The 20,015-nt window shown below is 45.8% G+C and overlaps 1 protein-coding gene across 2 annotated transcripts in view; it reads right to left on the bottom strand.

Annotated features, from left to right (window-relative positions):
• LOC147124701 (MOB kinase activator 3B) overlaps positions 1-14,435 on the bottom strand; it is a 257,517-nt gene extending 243,082 nt beyond the window's left edge. For both annotated transcript variants that reach the window (XM_085991746.1, XM_085991737.1), the window contains exon 1: positions 14,100-14,435. The gene's annotated coding sequence lies outside the window, so the exon portion shown is untranslated. The remainder of the gene's footprint in view (positions 1-14,099) is intronic.
• Positions 14,436-20,015: the final 5,580 nt, after the last annotated feature.

Here is a 20,015-nt window from a genome sequence, read left to right as displayed (position 1 = left end):
GCCACAATGTGATGACTTTCCCATTAAAACTACATTCTAGATGATCGGGGCGCACAACAAATGATCCTACAAGTGTCAGTTTGTCTCAATTGGTAGCAGTCCTGCCTTTAAAATCAGAAAGTTATGGGTTCAAGCCCTGCGCCAGGATTTTAGCACATAATTCTAGCACAGGATGCTAAACTGGTATTGCAATGCACTACTGAGAGAGAGTCATACTGTGAGAGGTACCATTGTTTGGATGAGATGTTAAATCAAGGGCCCATTTGCTTGTACATGGGAATGGAAAATATCCCGTGGCACTATTTGAAAAACAGCAGGGAGTTCTACCAGAACCCCTCCTTCAATCACAACTAAAACAGATTTAACTGCTTATTCAACTCAATTACTGTTGTGGGGATCGTGTAGTATGTAAATTAACTGTGGCATGTGCTTACACAACAGTAACTGCACTTCAGAAAGGAATTCACTGAATGTGATGTGCTTTGGAAGGTGCTGTGTAAATCCAAGTTCTTTCTTTTCACATGTTTTACTTTGGCATAAAAGTTTCCCCTGGCCATCTGGGCTCTCTCACAAACTATGTTTGAGCAACTAGTAGCTGTGGGTACACAGAATAAAACTATCCATAATTTTACACTAAACTTAATCTCACAGAAGGTCAGAAGAATGGTTTGTGTAGGAAGTACAAAAAAATTAAGACATCCTCCCCATTTATCATTTGAAAGAAAATGTGTTCTAATCCCACAGTGTTGTAGACACTTGGGCATTGTGACAGACAAGTTGTTGGAAAAATTTATTCCTGGAACTAACCTTGTTAATAATAACCTCCCACAAACACACACCTTAAAACAAAAACAGTTTGGAAACTTGTGATGCAATCTTAAAAGTACCCTGATGGTTCAACTGGCAAAGACTTGTGCAATATGGAGCACCAGGAAGCCTCATGTTCAATCTTGATTTGCTCCAAGTTAGCTGAGCTGACCTCAGCTGGGGAACTACAACTAGTTGGCCTCAGTGTGTCCCACTGTCAGGGAGGGAAGAATGGCAGCAAGATCCCCCACTCCTGGTTGCTGTCGGATCTCCACGGGTGAGTACGCATGGGGTACTCACCCGTAGGCCCAACGGAAGTGCCGGTTTCTTGCATGCACTGCGCATGCACGGGAAACCGGAACGTCCGTTCCATTAAAGGAAGGGGTTCAGAGGTCGAACACATACGTCAGAGAGGCAGCGCGTGCGCATGGAACTTACGTTTTTTTTTTGCAGGTTTCTCCGGGAGGGTAAGTCTCCAGGAGTTGCACATGTAAAAAGCAGGCGCAAGGCCTGCTTTTAACAAGGTAAGTGGTGAATTAATTAAAATTAAAACATTTTTTCCACAGGTTTATTATTTTTAAATACCTTAAAGGTAGGTTCATTTTTAGCCCCATTAGAAAATGTAATTAATTTTTTCAAAAATTTAAATTATTGTTTAAAATAGTTATTTTATGTAATTTATAGTTATTTTAAAAATGTGATTTTTAAAAAATTTATTTGAAGTTTTAGTGATGTTTTGGGGCTTATAGTATTTATAGTTTTGACAGCTCTTCTGGTTAATTTTATGAATGGGCATTTCCCTGCTACCATTGGCTCTCCATGGCCCACGTGATCCCAGGGGACGCATCAAACTAACTGCGCCCCTGGGATATGCAAACACAGCGCGCCGGCAGTTGGAGGAGGCCCAGGATCGGAATCCCACGCGGGCCCACAGCTCAACGGCCGGCGCGCTAGGTAAGTACAGGTCGGAGGCTTGCACCCGCGGGAAGCCTCCGACCCTAATTTCTGGGCCATTGTATGGGGTCACAAGACCAATGCACACAGGTCACAAGAATTTGCACCCGAAGCCAACTGTATGATGAAAGAAATGTATATGTGTAATGCACCTGATTGCGAAACAGTAGCCACGACTCAGAACAAAACATGTACATAAGGCAGGAGATTTTCAGCGATTGGGGAGCATTCGTCCCAGGATGAGTGCCTCCCCTGTCGACTTTTATAAAGTTGCTTTACTGAACGAACCTCCGGACCCCGAGTGATTGATTGATATAAAGGGTCGACATCTGCCTTATTCCCAGAGAGTCCATCTCAGGGAGAAGAAGCTCTCCTGGTTTACCCTTACAACGTGGCGTAGTCGGCAGGATCTACCGGACGGGCTGAGTAGAGGCATTGTCTCCTCGTATCGAAGCTGGTGATCCAATGAATCTGAGGCAGAGTCCGGATACGTGAGTAAAACAACTTGGGTACATGCTAGGACATTGTAGAAATGAAAATGTCTGAATAAGTTGAGGAGCTCGGGTTATATAGGGTTGGATATAGGGAAAATCCAATCTAGGCGGAGTTAAAACTGCGCAAGCAGGGAAAAGTCCCTGAAGGTCCGGGGAAGTCCTAGAGGTAACAAAAAGGGGGTGGGGGGAACTAGCAAATCCACCCTAAAAGAATGGTGAACAAAGAGGACGCCAAAAGATCTAAACTCCCATACGAGTTTGTACACGATAGTTTCGGATAACGGAAATTCCGATAGGGACGGGGTAAAAAGACCCCGGGAAATGAGAAAACCTCACGGAAATTCCCGAGCGGCTAGAGAATGGCCGGGAAAGAAAGCAATGGACAAACAAGACGGCATAACGTAACTTGCCGTATGAATTTGTGCGCACAATGAAAATGAGAAAGTTAAGAAAAAGATGGTAAAAAAGGGATACGATGAGAAACAGAAATTTGCGTGGAAAAACAATTGGTGGATGCAACAGAAAGGGAGTACGGAGGATGAGGCAATAGTGGCAGGTCCCTCTACAATATTATGGCCTAGAAATTCACTTTGGGGCGCCCAGCTCGCCTGGGCGCCGGAATTACCGCTGCGCACGGAGCCACTTGCGCCAGCGGGATATTCACTTTCAGTGCCCCAAGTGGAAGCCGGCCGCTAAACAAAGGTTTCGGCGCCCCGCTTGGGGCGCTGAAACTGAATATCGGCGTGTAAAGTGCCGCAGCGCCACCCGCTGCGGCACGGCAGCCTGCGGTACTGCAGGCCTTCCTCTCATTCTTAAGGGGGAGGTGCCTGCAACAGCGCGATCCCCGCTCGCGAGTGCCGGCAAATGAGCCCAGCACCAAGGAGAAGTGCCGGGCTCTCTGGAAACAGCCGGCAATGCCGCGGCGGGGGGCGGTGTAGGAGGCCGGGGAAGGAGGTGCGGGCAGGCGGCCGCCGCAAAAGCGGCCGGCCGCACCTCCACCTTAACTCGCCCCACTACCAGCACAGGTAGGCCCCGTGTACCGGTCGCTGTTTGCGGCCGGCGCGGGGGAGGCAGCGGCAACCAAATATGGCCAGCGGGGCGATAGCGGGGCGCTGCGCACACCAATGACGTCATCGGTGGCGGCGCAGCGCTAATGGCTAACGCCGCCATTAGCGCCCCGCTAAATATCGCGGTAGGTTTGCACAGTGGCGCAAAAGCCCTCTTTGGGCGCAAACTGGTGGCGAAGGCCACTGAATTTCTAGGCCTATGAGTTTAGTAGACGTACTCGAATTTGGACCAAAAATGGGTGCCAAAATTGTACTCGAGTACCAGTAATTTAAGAAAGGGAGTAAGAAAGAAAAAAAATTAAATTAAAGTTTTATCGACACAGATGCTATCAGTTTCTGTCTAAAACAAGTAAAATCCAGGATTTGCTGAGTGAAAGGAATCTTAAACGGAATGCTGGGATCTCAGTTTGTGTGAAAGTGTGTGATTAAAGTGTGAAAGTTTTCCTGACTATGGATTGGCTTTGTCAAGGGAAGATCATGTCTGACCAATTTGATTGAATTTTTCGAGGGGGTGACTAGGTGTGTGGATGAGGGTAGTGCAGTGGATGTGGTTTACATGGATTTCAGTAAGGCTTTTGATAAAGTCCCGCATAGGAGACTGGTCAGGAAGGTAAGAGCCTATGGGATCCAGGGTGCCTTGGCACATTGGATCCAAAACTGGCTTAGTGGCAGAAGGCAGAGGGTGATGGTGGAAGGTTGTTTTTGTGACTGGAAGCCTGTGTCCAATGGGGTACCGCAGGGATCGGTGCTGGGCCCCTTGCTGTTTGTGGTCTACATTAATGATTTGGATGTGAATGTAAAAGGTATGATCAGCAAGTTCGCAGATGACACGAAAATTGGTGGGGTGGTAAATAGTGAGGCGGGAAGCCTCAGGCTACAGGACGATATAGATGGGTTGGTCAGATGGGTGGAACAGTGGCAAATGGAATTTAACCCTGAAAAGTGTGAGGTGATGCATTTTGGATGGACTAACAAGGCAAGGGAATACACAATGAATGGTAAGACCCTAGGAAAGACAGAGGATCAGAGGGACCTTGGTGTGCATGTACATAGATCCCTGAAGGCAGCAGAACAGGTGAATAAGGTGGTTAAAAAGGCATATGGGATACTTGCCTTCATTAGCCAAGGCATAGAATATAAGAGCAGGGAGGTTATGATGGAGCTGTACAAAACGCTGGTAAGGCCACAGCTGGAGTACTGTGTGCAGTTCTGGTCGCCACACTATAGGAAGGATGTGATTGCTTTGGAGAGGGTGCAGAGGAGATTTACCAGGATGTTACCTGGGCTGGAGCGCTTCAGCTATGAAGAAAGACTGGACAGGCTGGGGTTGTTTTCCTTGGAGCAGAGAAGGCTGAGGGGGGACCTGATTGAGGTATACAAAATTATGAGGGGCATAGATAGATAGGGTGGATAGAAAGGAACTTTTCCCCTTAGTAGAGGGGTCAATAACAAGGGGGCATAGAGTCAAGGTAAGGGGCAGGAGGTTTAGAGGGGATTTGAGGAAAAACTTTTTCACCCAGAAGGTGGTTGGAATCTGGAACTCACTGCCTGAAAGGGTGGTAGAGGCAGGAACTCTCACAACATTCAAGAAGCATTTGGATGAGCACTTGAAATGCCATAACATACAAGGCTACGGACCAAATGCTGGAAAATGGGATTAGATTAGATAGGGCTTGATAGCCGGTGCGGACACGATGGGCCGAAGGGCCTCTTTCTGTGCTGTATGACTCTATGACTCTATGACTCTATTCCTTTTGTCTGAAAGTCTATCCTTAAAAAAAATGTTTGTTGTGTATTTTAGCTCCACCCACTCCACCCACTCTTTTGTATAGAGAGCTAAAAGCTGTTTAACCCTTTGAAGGCTTGTCTTGAATGATGGACAAGAGTGTGTTGTTTTAAGTTTGTTAATTGTTTTACAAAAGATAAGCTTCAGCCTTGAAGTCACAGTTGCCAATGTGCCTGGAAGAAAATGAATTTGAATGTTTACAAGGCATGGGTAATTGTTTCTTTGTTAATGTGGCTATGGTTTCTTTCTTTTCCAAGTGATACTGGTTAGTTTTTGAAAAATTGATCCGGATTGAATGGGAGTTTTGAGGTTAATTAACCTATTAAAACCAGACTTTCATTGTGGCCACAGTGAAATTCTGATTGGTGTAAATTTGTGTAGACCGCATTGAATAAGATATTTAATGGTCTGAAACCAGACTTTAAATTATTTACAGTCTTGGATACAGAATGGGTTCTGGTCCATACCATTGGCAGAGGAATCACAAGGGAAATTTGCCTTTACTGTCAGGGATAGACAGTATACATGGACCAGGGTCCCACAGGGGTTCCACAATAGTCCAAATATATTCCACCGTGTACTGAGTCAAGCCTTAGATGAGTTAGACCTATCAAAGTACCAGAGCACCCTACTCCAATATGTCGATGACATGATTGCATCAGAGGATGCCAAAGGGCACATGGGAGCATTACTAGCCACCCTCCAGACACTTAAGAAAGCTGGCTTTAAATTGAACCCAAAAAGGCACAGGTTGGACTGTCCAAAGTAAAGTATCTAGGACACAAAATTAGCCAGGGGTATAAGGCACTCCCGCAGGAACAAAAGGCAGCCATAAAAGACATACCAAGGCCAGTGAACATCTGGGGAGTTAGGAAAGTGTTGGGACTATTTAACGATTGCAGGAATTTTATATCAGACTTTGCAGGGAAAGCAGTGCTGATTCAACGGTTAGTTATAGGAGGGAGACCCGCCACTGATAAGATAGAATGGGAGACGGAGCAGGAGGAAGCATATAGGGCCCTTAAACAGGAATTAATAACAGCCCCTGCCCTAGGATTATCAGATCCCACTCGACCCTTCCACCTATATTGTGATTTAGATCATGAGAGTTATTCAGCCGTAGTAATGCAAGATCACGGAGGGAAACAGAAACCCATTGCGTATTACTCTGCAAAAAAAGACCCAGTAGCGAAGGCGATGCAACAATGTGTGGCTGCAATAGATTGCGCCACCTGGGCGGTGCGAGTAAGCGAACCAATAGTGATGATGGGAAAGGTAATTTTGCATACTCAACATATATTAGTGGAACTACTCAACACAGGAAAATTGTGGACTATATCGGATAGCAGGAAAGCTAAATGGGAAGCTATATTCCTCCCCAGGGATGGAACTGTGATAATACAAAAACTTACCGGGGTTAATCCAGCCACGGGCATATTAACGGAAGGGGAAGAGCATAGTTGTCAGATGAAAATGGAGGAAGAAATAGGTAGTGGAATAAAGGAAGACCCACTAGAAAATCCCAAAATGATAATCTATGTAGATGGATCCCGAAAGTATATCAACGGAGAACCCAGAACAGGGTGGGCAGTAGTAAATCAAGAAGGAAAGATCCTGTTAAAAGGAGCTCTTTATGGGGATAAGTCAGCACAGGTAGCAGAAATAGTGGCTTTAATAAAAGCGTTGGAAATAGCAAAAAACAAATGGATAAATGTTTATACTGACAGCCGTTATGCCTTCGGAGTGGTGCATGATTATATGACACTATGGACCAGAAGGGGGTACATGACCTCTACGGGAGAGGTAGTAAAACATGGAAAACTAATAGTAAGGATAGTTAAGGCTGCACAGGCACCTTTAGAGGCAGCGGTAATTAAAATAAAAGCCCACACAAAGATAGAGGATATGGACTCACGGGAACCCCAAGACCAGGCCCCTATAGGGAATAGGTATGCAGATCTAGCCGCCAAACTAGCTGCGGAAGAAATGCAACCAGAGAACGCATTCAAAAACAAACTAAATCTGGTCATGACAGTCAGTGGGGCACAGGAAGTGAATATAATGGAGGTACAAGAAAATACTAGTAAAGAGGAAAAAGAGAGATGGAGACAAGCTGGTGCCCGACCGCAAGATGGAATTTGGAAATGGGGCCCCCGTAACCAGGTGGTGGCACCGGAATGTTGCAGACAACAACTGATGGCGCTATACCATGGTGTAACACATACTGGCAGCAGTAACATGTTGCACCTACTGACACAGTACTGGTGGTGGCCAAAGATGGGTCGGGAAGTAGCGAAATATTGCCACCGCTAAGAATAATGTAGGACAGAGATGTAGAGTTAGAGTAGCAAACCAACCCAGGCCCCAAGGACCCTGGGAAAACTTGCAAATCCCCTAGCACAGGACCGGGAAGAAATATTGCCTGGTAATAATTGCCCAATTTACCAGGTGGGTGGAAGCTTTTGCCACCCGAGATTGCTCTGCAAAAACAGTTGCATTAATATTGGCTACCGAGGTTATACTCTTTATATCAGAGGGTCCCTCTCGGGGAGAAGCAGCTCTCCCGGTTTACCCTTACACACATGGACTGATCTGCCGCTAGTTCGTTCAGTTGCACCAGTCGACAGACTGCAATTAGCTTCCCCGCAGAAGTCCTAAAGGCGGCGGGGGGGCTAACAACTACAGTTTGGCAGTTACCCATAGCAACATCTGCTGTCAGAAAGGACAACTTTACAACGAGTAAATAACTCCAGCTGGCCGCCATCCAGCCCGTTTGATGAACTATTATCGGTCCAGCAATTGTCGCCCTCACTGAAACAAAAATCACCGCCTCAGAAGTGAGGCGACGGCCTCGTTCAATCCCTTCAGTCGAAAGGTATTTTCTTGAGTGAGCCGTATAAAACAATGTTCTGATCTAAATCCGAATGAAACGTAAAATATTGCTATTTCACAAAAGCCAAACAATGTTAAATCCTGCCAGCTCTGCCCTTGCAGTTGATGGAAACATTTATCGCCCCGGTGTTGTTTTTCTTTTTCGAATACAATGGTAGATCATATAACCTGCTGGGCTGCTCATCCTCCCGTTTACAAAATCGTTGCTCCCCCTGTCGATTTTTATTTTTTTGTTTCCCAAGACAAACGGCATCAATGTGGTTACATAACAACATGGAGCGAGTGAGTGAGCCAGGGCGTCTCACATGTGGGTTACAGCAGGAACCAAAACTTCCTGCTTTTGGGAAACCGAAGTGCAGAGCCGCATCATTTGTATTTCCAGAACAACTGGGGCCAGATGCATGCAAACGTTTTAATAGCAGCCATGCCGAATTATTCAGACAGCATAATAAACAGTTACTGGTTCTTACCTACTCCCAGGTGAAACTGACCAGGGCTTCATCTGAAACTGACCAGGACTAATAATGAAAATAAATCAAAATAATATAGGGAGCGACAATTCTTCAGGTTTTGTATAGCCCGCAAAACAGAACTCACTTCTCCAATTGGTAAGCTTCCTGGTGATACAGGGTCAGGAATGCCCTTAAAGCCTACGTTAACGGAAACAGACAATGCCTCCAGTGCCAGAGGAGACGGGCGCGGTTTCCAAGGGCGGGGAACTGACTGACTGCCTGTGCCTGCCTTCTAATCGCAGGCACAATGAATGAGTAACAACCCCCGCCCGCAACCTTCAACACCAACATTTCAGCACATGTGCCACTGTAAGGGGGAAGTCGCCAATCGCTACTCGCTCCGCCTCCCACTCTATGTGGTTGCAGTGGATTCGTTTGCTCCCAGGATAAACGATGGTGGGTTATTTGCGGGGCTATGAATGTACTGGGACCCAAGAAATCAAATCAGGCTGTTATTACAAGGGGTTGGGTAATTTTAAACCACTGTTTGGGTCGGGGGGGGGGGTGGTGAATTCCATAATTTAGTCTAATTTCCACTGAAGGGAGTCAGCAACTCAAACTGACAAACCAGTTGGCAGCAACGCACCTGTCCTTGAGATGTGATCGTGATGTTCAAAATGATGAGGGGTTTTGATAAGGGAATAAACTGCCTCCATTGGTCAATGAGTCAATAACTAAAGGGCATAAGTTTAGGATCATCAGGAAACGAGTCAAGTGGGAGATTAGGAGAATTTTTAAAATTTGTTTATGGGATGTGGGTATCGCTGGCAAGGCCAGCATTTATTGCCCATCCCTAGTTGCCCTTGAGAAGGTGGTGGTGAGCCGCCTTCTTGAATCGCTGCAGTTCATGTAGTGAAGATTTTCCCACAGTGCTGTTAGGTAGGGAGTTCCAGGATTTTGACCCAGCGACAATGAAGGATTGGCGATATATTTCCAAGTCAGGATGGTGTGTGACTTGGAGGATAATTTGGAGGTGGTGGTGTTCCCATGCGCCTGCTGCCCTTGTCCTTCTAGGTGGAAGAGGTCGCGGGTTTGGGAGGTGCTGCCAAAGAAGCCTTGGTGAGTTGCTGCAGTGCATCATGTAGATGGTACACACTGCTGCCATGGTATACTTGTGGTGGAGGGAGTGAATGTTTAAGGTGGTGGATGGGGTGCCAATCAAGCGGGCTGCTTTGTCCTGGATGGTGTCGAGCTTCTTAAGTGTTGTTGGAGCTGCACTCATCCAGGCAAGTGGAGAGTATTCCATCACACTCCTTACTTGTGCCTTGTAGATGGTGGAAAGGCTTTGGGGAGTCCGGAGGTGAGACACTCGCCGCAGAATACCCAGCCTCTGACCTGCTCTTGTTGCCACAGTATTTATGTGGCTGGTCCAGTTAAGTTTCTGGTCAATGGTGAACCCCCAGGATGTTGATGGTGGGGGATTTGGTGATGGTAATGCCATTGAATGTCAAGGGCCGGTGGTTAGACTCTCGCCTGTTAGAGATAGTCATTGCCTGGCACTTGTGTTTTTATGCAAAAGGTTCTTAGGACACAGAAAGCCTTACCAGAAACAGGGATGGAGGCAGAATCTAGAAGAGCTTTTAAAAGGTAAGTGGATAAATATTTGAAAAGTTAAAAAAAAGGACATGGGGAAAGGGCGGGGGAATGGGACTAAATGTTCTTTCAGAAAGCCGCCACAGCCAATATAGGCCAAATGGTCTTCTTTGATGATGAAAAATTTAAAGACGGGCCATGTAAGCACTGAGTGTGGTCAGTGCGAGCAGCTTGTCGCCGCATTTGGTCACTTTGCTTTGCTGATAAAGCAGAGCCTGTGGCTGGGCTAACAGGATGACAGGGACGAGTGGCTGGGTCCTCTAAACTTGCTACCAGTTTTCTACATTATGCGAAATGATTTGATTACATTTCTGTCCCAACTAAAATCGGCTCGGATTTTGCCTTCCAGAGGACAAAGGATCCATTACTCTCAGATTATTGGAGTTCTCACAAACACTCAAAAGCCACAGCACAGCAGCATATCATTTAAGAATTAAAAATAGCATCGTAGCTGCGTTTAGATTCTTTGAAGCTGCAACAGTCATGGAAAACCTTTAACTGCAGTCAGGTCCTATAACATTTGTGGGGATGCTTCTCCTTGTGAGGAGATGCGTTGTCAGAAATCAGAAAACTAAAAGTTGTGACTTTTTTTCCCAGCAGGGGCTACATGATTATTGTAAACACTGCAGCCTGTTGGCAAAATCCATTTAAAGAAAAAGAAAAATGACCAACAATCAATAAAAAAAGTTTAAAACCAAAAAAAAACACAGAGCAAGTGAAAGCAATTGCCTTCCACTTTTGTATTTATTTTAGGTGAAGATCCATTGGCACAGCAATCAGTCCCCACAGGGATCAAGTATTGTCTGTGGAGACTAACACCATAAATTAACTAGAGAGCTCAGCTGGGAAACTGGAAACCCTGCAACTTATCACCAAGGCCACAGATTTGCAGTTTTTCATGTGAAAAATGTACAGAATTGTGTAATATGGCCACCAAAAATCCCCCCAAAATCCCATAGTCCCACACAATAAAAACAGAATTCAACTTATTCAGTCAATGTGAACCAGTGACTCTGTTTATCACATTCGGGAGAAGTTCGGTGGGCTGCGCCACCAGTTAGCGCCTAAAGAGGGCACTCAGTGGCTTTAGCGCCACTGGCCTCGCCTCCCGCGATATTTAGCTGGGGCGCTAATGGCATTAGCCTGTTGCGCTGCGCCGCCACCGATGATGTCATCGGTGTGCGCAGCGCCCCGCTACCGCCCCGATCGCGATATTTGGCAGCGACCGCCTCTGTAGCACCGCTCGCTAATCGCGCCCGGTTCACGGGGCCTACCTGTGGTGGCAGTGGCGCAAATTAAGGTGGAGGTGCGGGGCGGCCATTTTTTTCGGCGGCCGCCTGCCAGCACCTCCGTCCCTGGCCTCCTGTTCTCCCCCCGCGGCATTGCTGGCTGTTTTCCGAGAGCCCGGCACTTCGCCTCGGTGCCGGGCTCTTTTGCTGGCACTCGCGATCGCTCATCGCGCTGGTGCAGGCCCCTCCCCCTTAAGAATGGGAGGAAGGCCTGCAGTACCGCAGCGCGCCATGCCGCAGCGTGTGGCGCTGCGGCACGTTGCGCTGCGATATTCAGTTTCAGCGCCCTAAGAGGGACGCGGAGCGCCTCGAGCCTCGCCCCGTGTCCCTCTTGGGGCGCTCAAGCTGAATTTCTGGCGATCACTGCTGCTCCGATCGCAGCGCAAAATCTGGCGCCCAGGCGAGCTTGGCGCCCCGTTTGCGGCTCCACCCAATTTCTCCAGTGTTTTGAATGAATAGCTTCTCTTTGGTGAGAAATTATTTTCATTTATATAGCTCATGGTCACATTTCTCATCAATGTCTCAAAATGCTTCATATACAGAGAGTTACTTTCAAAGTGCAATAACTGCTGTTATGAAGCCAGGGATGGCAGCAATGCTACACCAGCAACATGCAACCAACAGCACCAAAATGAACACCCAACTTTTTTGGTGATATTGGTTGAATGTCGAACTCCACCAGGAAAAATAGAGATCACAGAGGCTCTGCAAAGGGCAGCAGGCATTGCAGCATCCCTTTGTAGTTAGAGTTCAACAGGACACCAAAACAATGTGTGGCTATTTACTTAAGAAACATATAAAGGAGATAGTGAGTAATGGGGGCAGAGAAACCAGGAGCAATGTAAGAAGGAAGGGAAGCTTGTATTTATATAATACTTTAACATGTCCCTCAAAACATGGCAGAACAATGAATTGCTTTAAAGTGGAATGACTGGTGTGTAGATAAACATGGCATCCAGTTTATACACAGATCATGCAAAAAGTAACAAAATTAATGATCAGTTGATCTGTTTTTGGTGGTGTTGGTTGAGGGAAGGGTGTTGGCCAGGACATCAGGTGAATTCTGTGGTCATCTGTGCCATGGAATCTTTAACATCCACCTGAACCACAGGAATACAAAGAGTTGTAGCTTAGTGATGGAAAGAAACAAAATTGGGGATTAGGGCCAGCATAAACTGTACATAATACTGGCAGAGAGGATCAACTCAGTCTTTATAATGTTTGGGGCGGAGAGAAAGACATCAGCCTGGGGAATGGGTCACCAGCTGGGGAGAAGAGAGACAGTACTGGTGTGAGAAGTGGTATAGTGATTATCTGATCCTCTAACTTATGTCTTCCACCCCCACCCATACCCTAGTAATGTTCAGTGCAGGGAGGCTGCAAGCATAGGACAAAAATCCTTCCTCTTCCCCATCACAAAATAAACCAGTTCAGTAGGTACGGTACATTCACATTTTAAAAGAATGCTTTCCAGGTATAATTTGGGAAGCATGAAGCAAACTCTATTGCCATTCCAGTAGGTGGTGATATAGGCTGTTATCGTGGACGTTGCCTGGCAACCACTTGCCATTGAGATCAGATGCCAACTTGGTTATTGGTGGTGGTGACTTTTAATTGTGCATGAAATGTTAAAGGATAGACACAGTCTGCACACAAGTGATGTAAAAGGGATGATTTTAAAACTAAGTTTACAACAACAGTTTCCATTTATATAGCACCTTCAACATAGAAAAATACCCCAAGGAGGGGTTCGTCTGGTAAACTTCAGCCAAATCCTGGATACAGCCATTCAATATGAAATTAAAGCCATAAGTTAAAAGAATATCCAAACTGTGTGTCATGGGCCATTGGAAGTGCACACAAACCATTGTACTACTTACTGGAGTGATAAAAAGGTTAATGGAAAGTTAAAAAGGCAAGGATATCCTTGCAAAAAGAATGCTGAGCTACATTACCAAATCAGTAGTGTTTAAGTTTGAAGATGTCATGCTGAAGCTCGACAGTGCAGTGGTCAGGCCACACTTTGAACATTACGTTAATTTCTGGGGCACAAGAGGTACATCAAACCATGGAAGCTCCATTTTAGGTTTGGTAGGTTTGTATTGTCAAGCCGAATGCCACCAAACATTCTTTAAGCAAACATTAATAAAATAGTATACGACCTATCTAAACTAAGTTAATTATTTCCTGATTAGATCAGTAACTTCCAACTTGCGTCTATTATGCAACAGGGGTAGAATATCTGCAGGGCTCTCCCAATCTCCTGCCGTAACTTCAGTGGAAGATCGCCCGAAATTCCAGAGAAGCAGCGTAAATGAGATTCCTGCTGATCTTCTGCAAATTTACAATGGCAGATTAGGAGAACTCCCAGAAGTCGTGCGGTGCCAAGCAGCCGTGGAAAGGTTCAGTGAACCTGTGGACACGGTATGATTATATTCCATGGTCATCCAGGCACGTACCAAAGCTCTGAACATAGGCAAACAGGTAGAGACACCACCCTTGGTGATCCTACGCATCTTGCATCTGTATGCTGTGGCTTTTGCTAGGTCCAGGTGCAGATCCATCAAGAGGTTCTCCAATCTGGAGAATCGCAAAACAGACAGTGATATAATACAACGCGATCTCTGTAACAATTCACATTAGCCGTTTCATCTTGCAAGATGATCTAAAGCAAAGTGATTATTATCCAGCAGCTTTACACTTACCATCACCTGGGAAGATCCGGCTCCTGGGCGCAAACTCTCCCCCTCACTTACATACACTGAGACAGGCAGGCGCAGGCTCGAAACACTCGCTCCAAACGCTCGGCTTGTGCACTAACTGACACTGGAGTCAGATCACGCTCCAGAAAACTGAAGTGAACTGAGGGGGAAAGTAACGTGACCGGCTGAGCTCCACAACAGACACCTACAGGAAGTGAGTGAGACATCATCGCACTCCATGGGAACAATAACTGTACCAAAACAGAAATGATAGAAAACATGTGGCGGACAGACCACACAAAATAAACAAGTCCAGTTTGACTTGGCTCGGAACCCGAACAGTCACACTCAGATCTCTTCAGAGATTAGTACGTAACATTAAAGCGTATTGAACTTGAATTCGCTCAGAGCAAATCGAAAGCTTACGTTGGGCATCATATAAATTCAGATTTATATCTGTGTGTACTTGGGCTTTACTCGTTTATCTATCCAAATAAAAAATCCATTAAAAGTATGTGCCTATCTGTCTTCTCAAATCCAAATGGACTCAAGAGTTTAAAAAATAAATTATGCTCACCAGTACTGTAACAAAGAAAGAATGAATTTTCATTTACATAGCGACTGCCACGTCCTCAGGATGCCCCAAGCACTTCACAACAACAACAACAACTTGCATTTATATAGTGCCATTAACACAGTAAAATGTCCCAAGGCGCTTCACAGGAATGTTATCAAACAAAATTTGACACCGAGCCACATAAGGAGATATTAGGGCAGCTGGCCAAAAGCTTGGTCAAAGAGGTAGGTGTTAAGGAGCGCCAACGAGGTATAGGGAGGAAATTCCAGAGCTTAGGACCTAGGCATTGAAGGCACGGCTGCCAATGGTGGAGCAATTAAAATCGGGGTTGCTCAACAAGCCAGAATTGGTGGCACGCAGAGATCTTGGGGGAAAGAATTGGTGTGAGTCAGGTCATGGGCAGAAGAGTTTTGGATGACCTCAAGTTTATGGAGGGTAGAACTAGGGAGGACAGCCTGATGTGCATTGGAATAGTCAAGTCTAGAGGTAACAAAGGCATGGATGAGGGTTTCAGCAGCATATAAGCTGAGGCAAGGCTGGAGATGGGGAACGTTACAGAGGTGGAAATAGGCAGTCTTAGTGATGGAATAGCAAAATACTGCGGATGCTGAAAATCTGAAATAACAACAGAAAATGCTGGAAGCACTCAGCAGGCCAGGCAGCATCCATGGAGAGAGAAACAGAGTTAACGTTTCTGGGACCCTTCATCAGAACTGGAAAAAGCTGAAGATGTAACAGATTTTAAGCAGGTGCAGAGGCAGGGAGATGGTGTGGATATAAGGTAGGAAGCTCATTTCAGGCTGCAAACAATCTGGTTCAGTCTCAGACAGTTGTCAGGGAGAGGGATGGAGTCAATGGCAAGGGAACGGAGTTTGTGGCGTGGACTGAAGACAGGACAAAATCAAAATCCCAACAGGAATTAATTAATCAGCAGAAGTGCTGGTCATAATTTTTGATTACGAAATGCATCCTGGTGCTACATAGGCCACTCCACTGCTACCATTGCTGCAACTCAATCTGTGCTCAGTGTTAATTAAACAAGTAGTCAGCGCCCACAGTTTTCTCTATTAAAGAATTGTTCCCATTCAGACCTCATTGTACTCCTTAGGTTACTATCCTTACATATAAAACTTACATTATTTGAACCAGTGCAATTGGTTTCTCTTTCTCATTTATAATAGAAGTTTATGGAGGGTAGATAAACTTGATGTCTGCAGTTCACTAGCATGTTCAAATGCACCAATCTTTCCCCTATCTTTATGTTGCTGTTCAGGTTGCTACCTCATAACTATTGGTAAATTGACAGAGTGAGTGTTCCAATGATCGGATCCAACTTGTTGGAAAGAACATGCATTACTATCTGGCAAAATTCTGTCCCTTATATTACATTGTTACAGTTGAATCTTGGCAGTAATTACAATCTGAATGGAAATAGGCTCAGTACTGTGGAAGAACAGAGCAACTTGGTGATACAGGGTCACAGAACATTAAAGGCAGCACCCCAGGTCGATCAGGCTATACATTGCAGTAGATAAAGTGGTAATGCCTTGAAATTGTTGGCTTCCTTTGCACATTCTCCAAAACTGGGTTTCACATCTAATCTAAACTGCTCACATTAGCTCTTCATATATAATGTCATCTCCATCAATACCAGATTGGTATGGGTCAAATTCTTAATAATGTATGCAATTGAACAATAACATTTATGGAAATTTTGTCTGTGGAGCAACAACAGTGTGGTGGGACACAGGTTCATAGATATGGTTTTTTTCCTATCCTATCTAGCATAAAGTGTTGGCTTCACTCAGTTGGTAGCATTCATATCTCTGAAGCAGAAGGTTCGGGACACAAACCCCAATCCAGGACTTGAACACTTCAGTACAGCATTGTTGGAACTGCCGTCTCCAGATGAGATGCTAAACCTGTTCAGGTGGACATAATAGATCCATAGCACTATTCAAAGGACTCTTGGGAGGAAGAATTCGGTCGCGCTCCCTTTGGGGCGCTAACTTCGCCGGGGCACTACTTTTAGTGCCAAGCAGGAGGCGGGGCACTATTGGAAGCGCTCCCACTCCTTCCTGGGGCGCTACCATTCAATATCGTGGTGCTATATGCAACAGCGCCACGCTCGTCGGCACATTGCGCCATGGTATTGCAGGCCTCCCTCCCCTGATTAAAGGGGAGGGGCCTAACACATCGAGCACTGGGGCCCTGCTGGACCACCGGGGAGCGGGGTGCCAGGAAAACAGCCCGGCACTCAAGAGGAGTGCATGACCGATCGCAGCTGGCACCCTGTATGAAGAAGCAGAAGGGGGCAGGTGCTGGCCCCCCCCAAAAAATGGCCACCCAGCACCTGCCCTTTCATTTACACCGCCACGGCCGCAAAAACACCACCCTGACCCTGTCAGACATATCGTCCAGCAATAGGTCGGGGGCCCAACTCCCCCGGGGGTGCTAACAGAAGGCGCAAAGCAACCTAATTTTTCCCCCTTGGTGTCCTGGACAACATTCTTCCCTCAGCCAAAATCACCAAAAACATTTTAATTGGTCACTCATCTCCTTTGATGTTTGTGAAACTCTGCTGTGTGCAAATTGGCTGCTTTGTTTGCCTGCTTGACAACAATGACTAAAATTTAAAAAGTGGATGTGAAGTGCTTTGGGACATACTGATGATATAATAAAATTGCTAGATAAACATATGTTCTTTCTTCCAACCCCACCCCAACCACCAGCATTGTGAATTATCAGTGTCAGTCAGCCTCAGGGCAGGTGAGGATCATCTCCCATAGGGCAGGAATTAAAGTTGGAGAGTAAGTCAAGTCATGTTACTTGTGCATGCCTTAGTGACATGTTTAGAATAAAGCATTGCCTCTTTATTCAACAGGCAAATGCTTCATGATATGGAAGGATAGGACCATAAAAGAGGGGCAGAAAAATTATATGGGGCTTTTATCTGCTAATGGTTATGCAGAATAATCTAGAATGTTCTATATGGAAGTTGAGGCACTTCTAGCAAAGTTCTTGGCTATGGCCCATGTTTCAATCAGCAGTTAGCCCTCCATTCTAGCACCAAACAATAGGGGCCATTCATTACTAGTGCCATGCTATAGCTGAGCAACACAAATTCTGAAAAAAATGTGGATTATGGATATCAAGTGATCAACGTGATCCGACAAGCTCTGCATCATTACTGAATGTTGGGAAGCCACACCCTTGTTGGACTGCCAGAAAAGAGTTGTTCCATGCCAGGCAGTACAAGGACTAACTGTATGGTTGAATATTTCTAATGCTACATTATTATCATGATACTGGTTCAGCACTTGCATTGTCCTGTGTCATGGCTGTACTCCTGTGGTGCAGTATTCAGGTCAAGCAAGGTTAGAGGGCAAAGGATAATTGGATCCAGATAAGACAGAGGAGAAGGGGAAGGAAGGAGACAGAAGGGAAGAGAGAGGAAGGAAGAGATAGAGGAGGGGAGAAGAAGATGAGGGTAAGGGAGAAAGGAGGGGAGTTGGACTGGAAATGAGATGGGAAGAGGAGATGAGGAGGAGGATGATGGAAGGAAATGGTGGAACAGCAGGGAGGCAAGGGTAGGGGGAAGGCCAGAAAACTCTCTCAACTGGGGGTGGATTTTTGCAGTGGACGACCTAATCTCTGTCAGTCCCTGGTTTTCTTTTCATGGGGGAGGGGTGGGTAATTGCAGGGGTAAACTGGCCATATGGGAAATGGGGAGAGCTCATGTGTGCTGTAGGATTCGCAAAAATCCAGGAAAATACAGTCTACATTGTAAAACCCCTGAAATAGCACATTTTATGAACACAAGATGGAGTTGGCAGATCACATGACTCATTTCAGAAGGACATACCACTGCAGTATCTTAAAGAAACCTGAGTCGCCACCGATTAGAAGATTCCAGAACTGACTGCAATTGATATGGTAAAGTGGTTACACAGTAACGAAGTCAAAACACAAGTATTTACACCTCAAGGTGTGTTAATTGCTAGCAAAACGCAAACCCATCTCTGAAATCGCAGAGCACAGACAAAACCTATTATCTGTACCAAACTCAGAGGGACACAGGACAGATCCCATTAGTTTCATTTACAAGACATTAAATTAAAGTACCCGCTTTTGTCAAAGCAGCCTGCCCATTACTTTAACAAAAGAAAACCCCTGATTTGGTGCCAAGATATGGGCAAGAAAACAGTATAACTGTTGGGGGAAAAGAGGCATTAAAAAAAAACACAGTTTCATACAGGAACACCAAGGTCAAGGACAGTTTTAAAAATGCTGGTGAGGTTCGAGGAGCACAGAGGGCCTACAAGTTCGAGCAGGAGAGCAGGTTCAGGAGCCGGTCCCATAAGGAAGATTGGAGATCCCGGACGATACAGGAGCACCAAGGTCAAGGACAGTTTTAAAACCCTGGTGAGGTTCGAGGAGCACGGAGGGCCTACAAGTTCGAGCAGGAGAGCAGGTTCAGGAGCCGGTCCCATAAGGAAGATTGGAGATCCCGGACGATACAGGAGCACCAAGGTCAAGGACAGTTTTAAAACCCCTGGTGAGCATAGAGGCCCAACTCCACCTAGCTGATCTAGTTGAGGTATACTGTAGAGATGGGAGGGTTTTTAATATTAAGGGCTTTGTAATTCGGGAGTGTTATTCATCCTTCGTTGTGCCGTGCGCTTTCTCCACCCCCATTTTATTATATCGCTGATCTAGAATTGATGTATTATGATAGTCAAAGTAACTCTTGTGTGTTAAATTTTAGTTCCCATTGAGAGGCGTGTTCATGATTTTTGTCTGCATTGTTTCTTCATTCTCTATGTTTTATTCTCCTTAAAAATAAAGATACCTTTGATTTAAAACTTACCTTGTCTCACCTGATCCATTTGTCTTCCGAGTCACAAGTTGGGCCAACACATCAAGGTGGTCTGGAAATAAGCCCAGTGTCTAGAACCGGTGAGGGGGGAGCGCTTCAGAACCGCTCACAAGCAGTGTGAAATCAAAAACCAATCTCGCACACCACAAGCTCGTTAAAATGACCCCTTACAGAATGGCGACCCAGATGGGACACTGGCTACAGAACCCTTGTATGGTGGACAAAGACTCGGGTGAGACAGATGTTATGGAGGACAGGTTATCCTCCTACGTGTGTGGCAAAGTAAATGTAGCAAAAAAATGGGTATATGACCTGTTAGGAGCCGAGCGTCCCTTAAAGGCAGCCGCCCAGTGGACGGCTAGTAAAGAGCACCGCAAGGGCATTGCAAAAGCGGTGTGTCTTATGTGCTATAAAAAGTAGGTTCTGGTACTGGACCACGCGGTGGCCAGTAAGGAAACCAAAA

The sequence above is a fragment of the Somniosus microcephalus genome, chromosome 1 (assembly GCF_052327205.1).
Source record: "Somniosus microcephalus isolate GS21.2 chromosome 1, FLI_Smic_1.0, whole genome shotgun sequence".
Classification (NCBI taxonomy): domain Eukaryota; kingdom Metazoa; phylum Chordata; class Chondrichthyes; order Squaliformes; family Somniosidae; genus Somniosus; species Somniosus microcephalus.
Note: the sequence above shows the minus strand (reverse complement) of the source record. Positions and strands in the feature narration are given on the sequence as shown.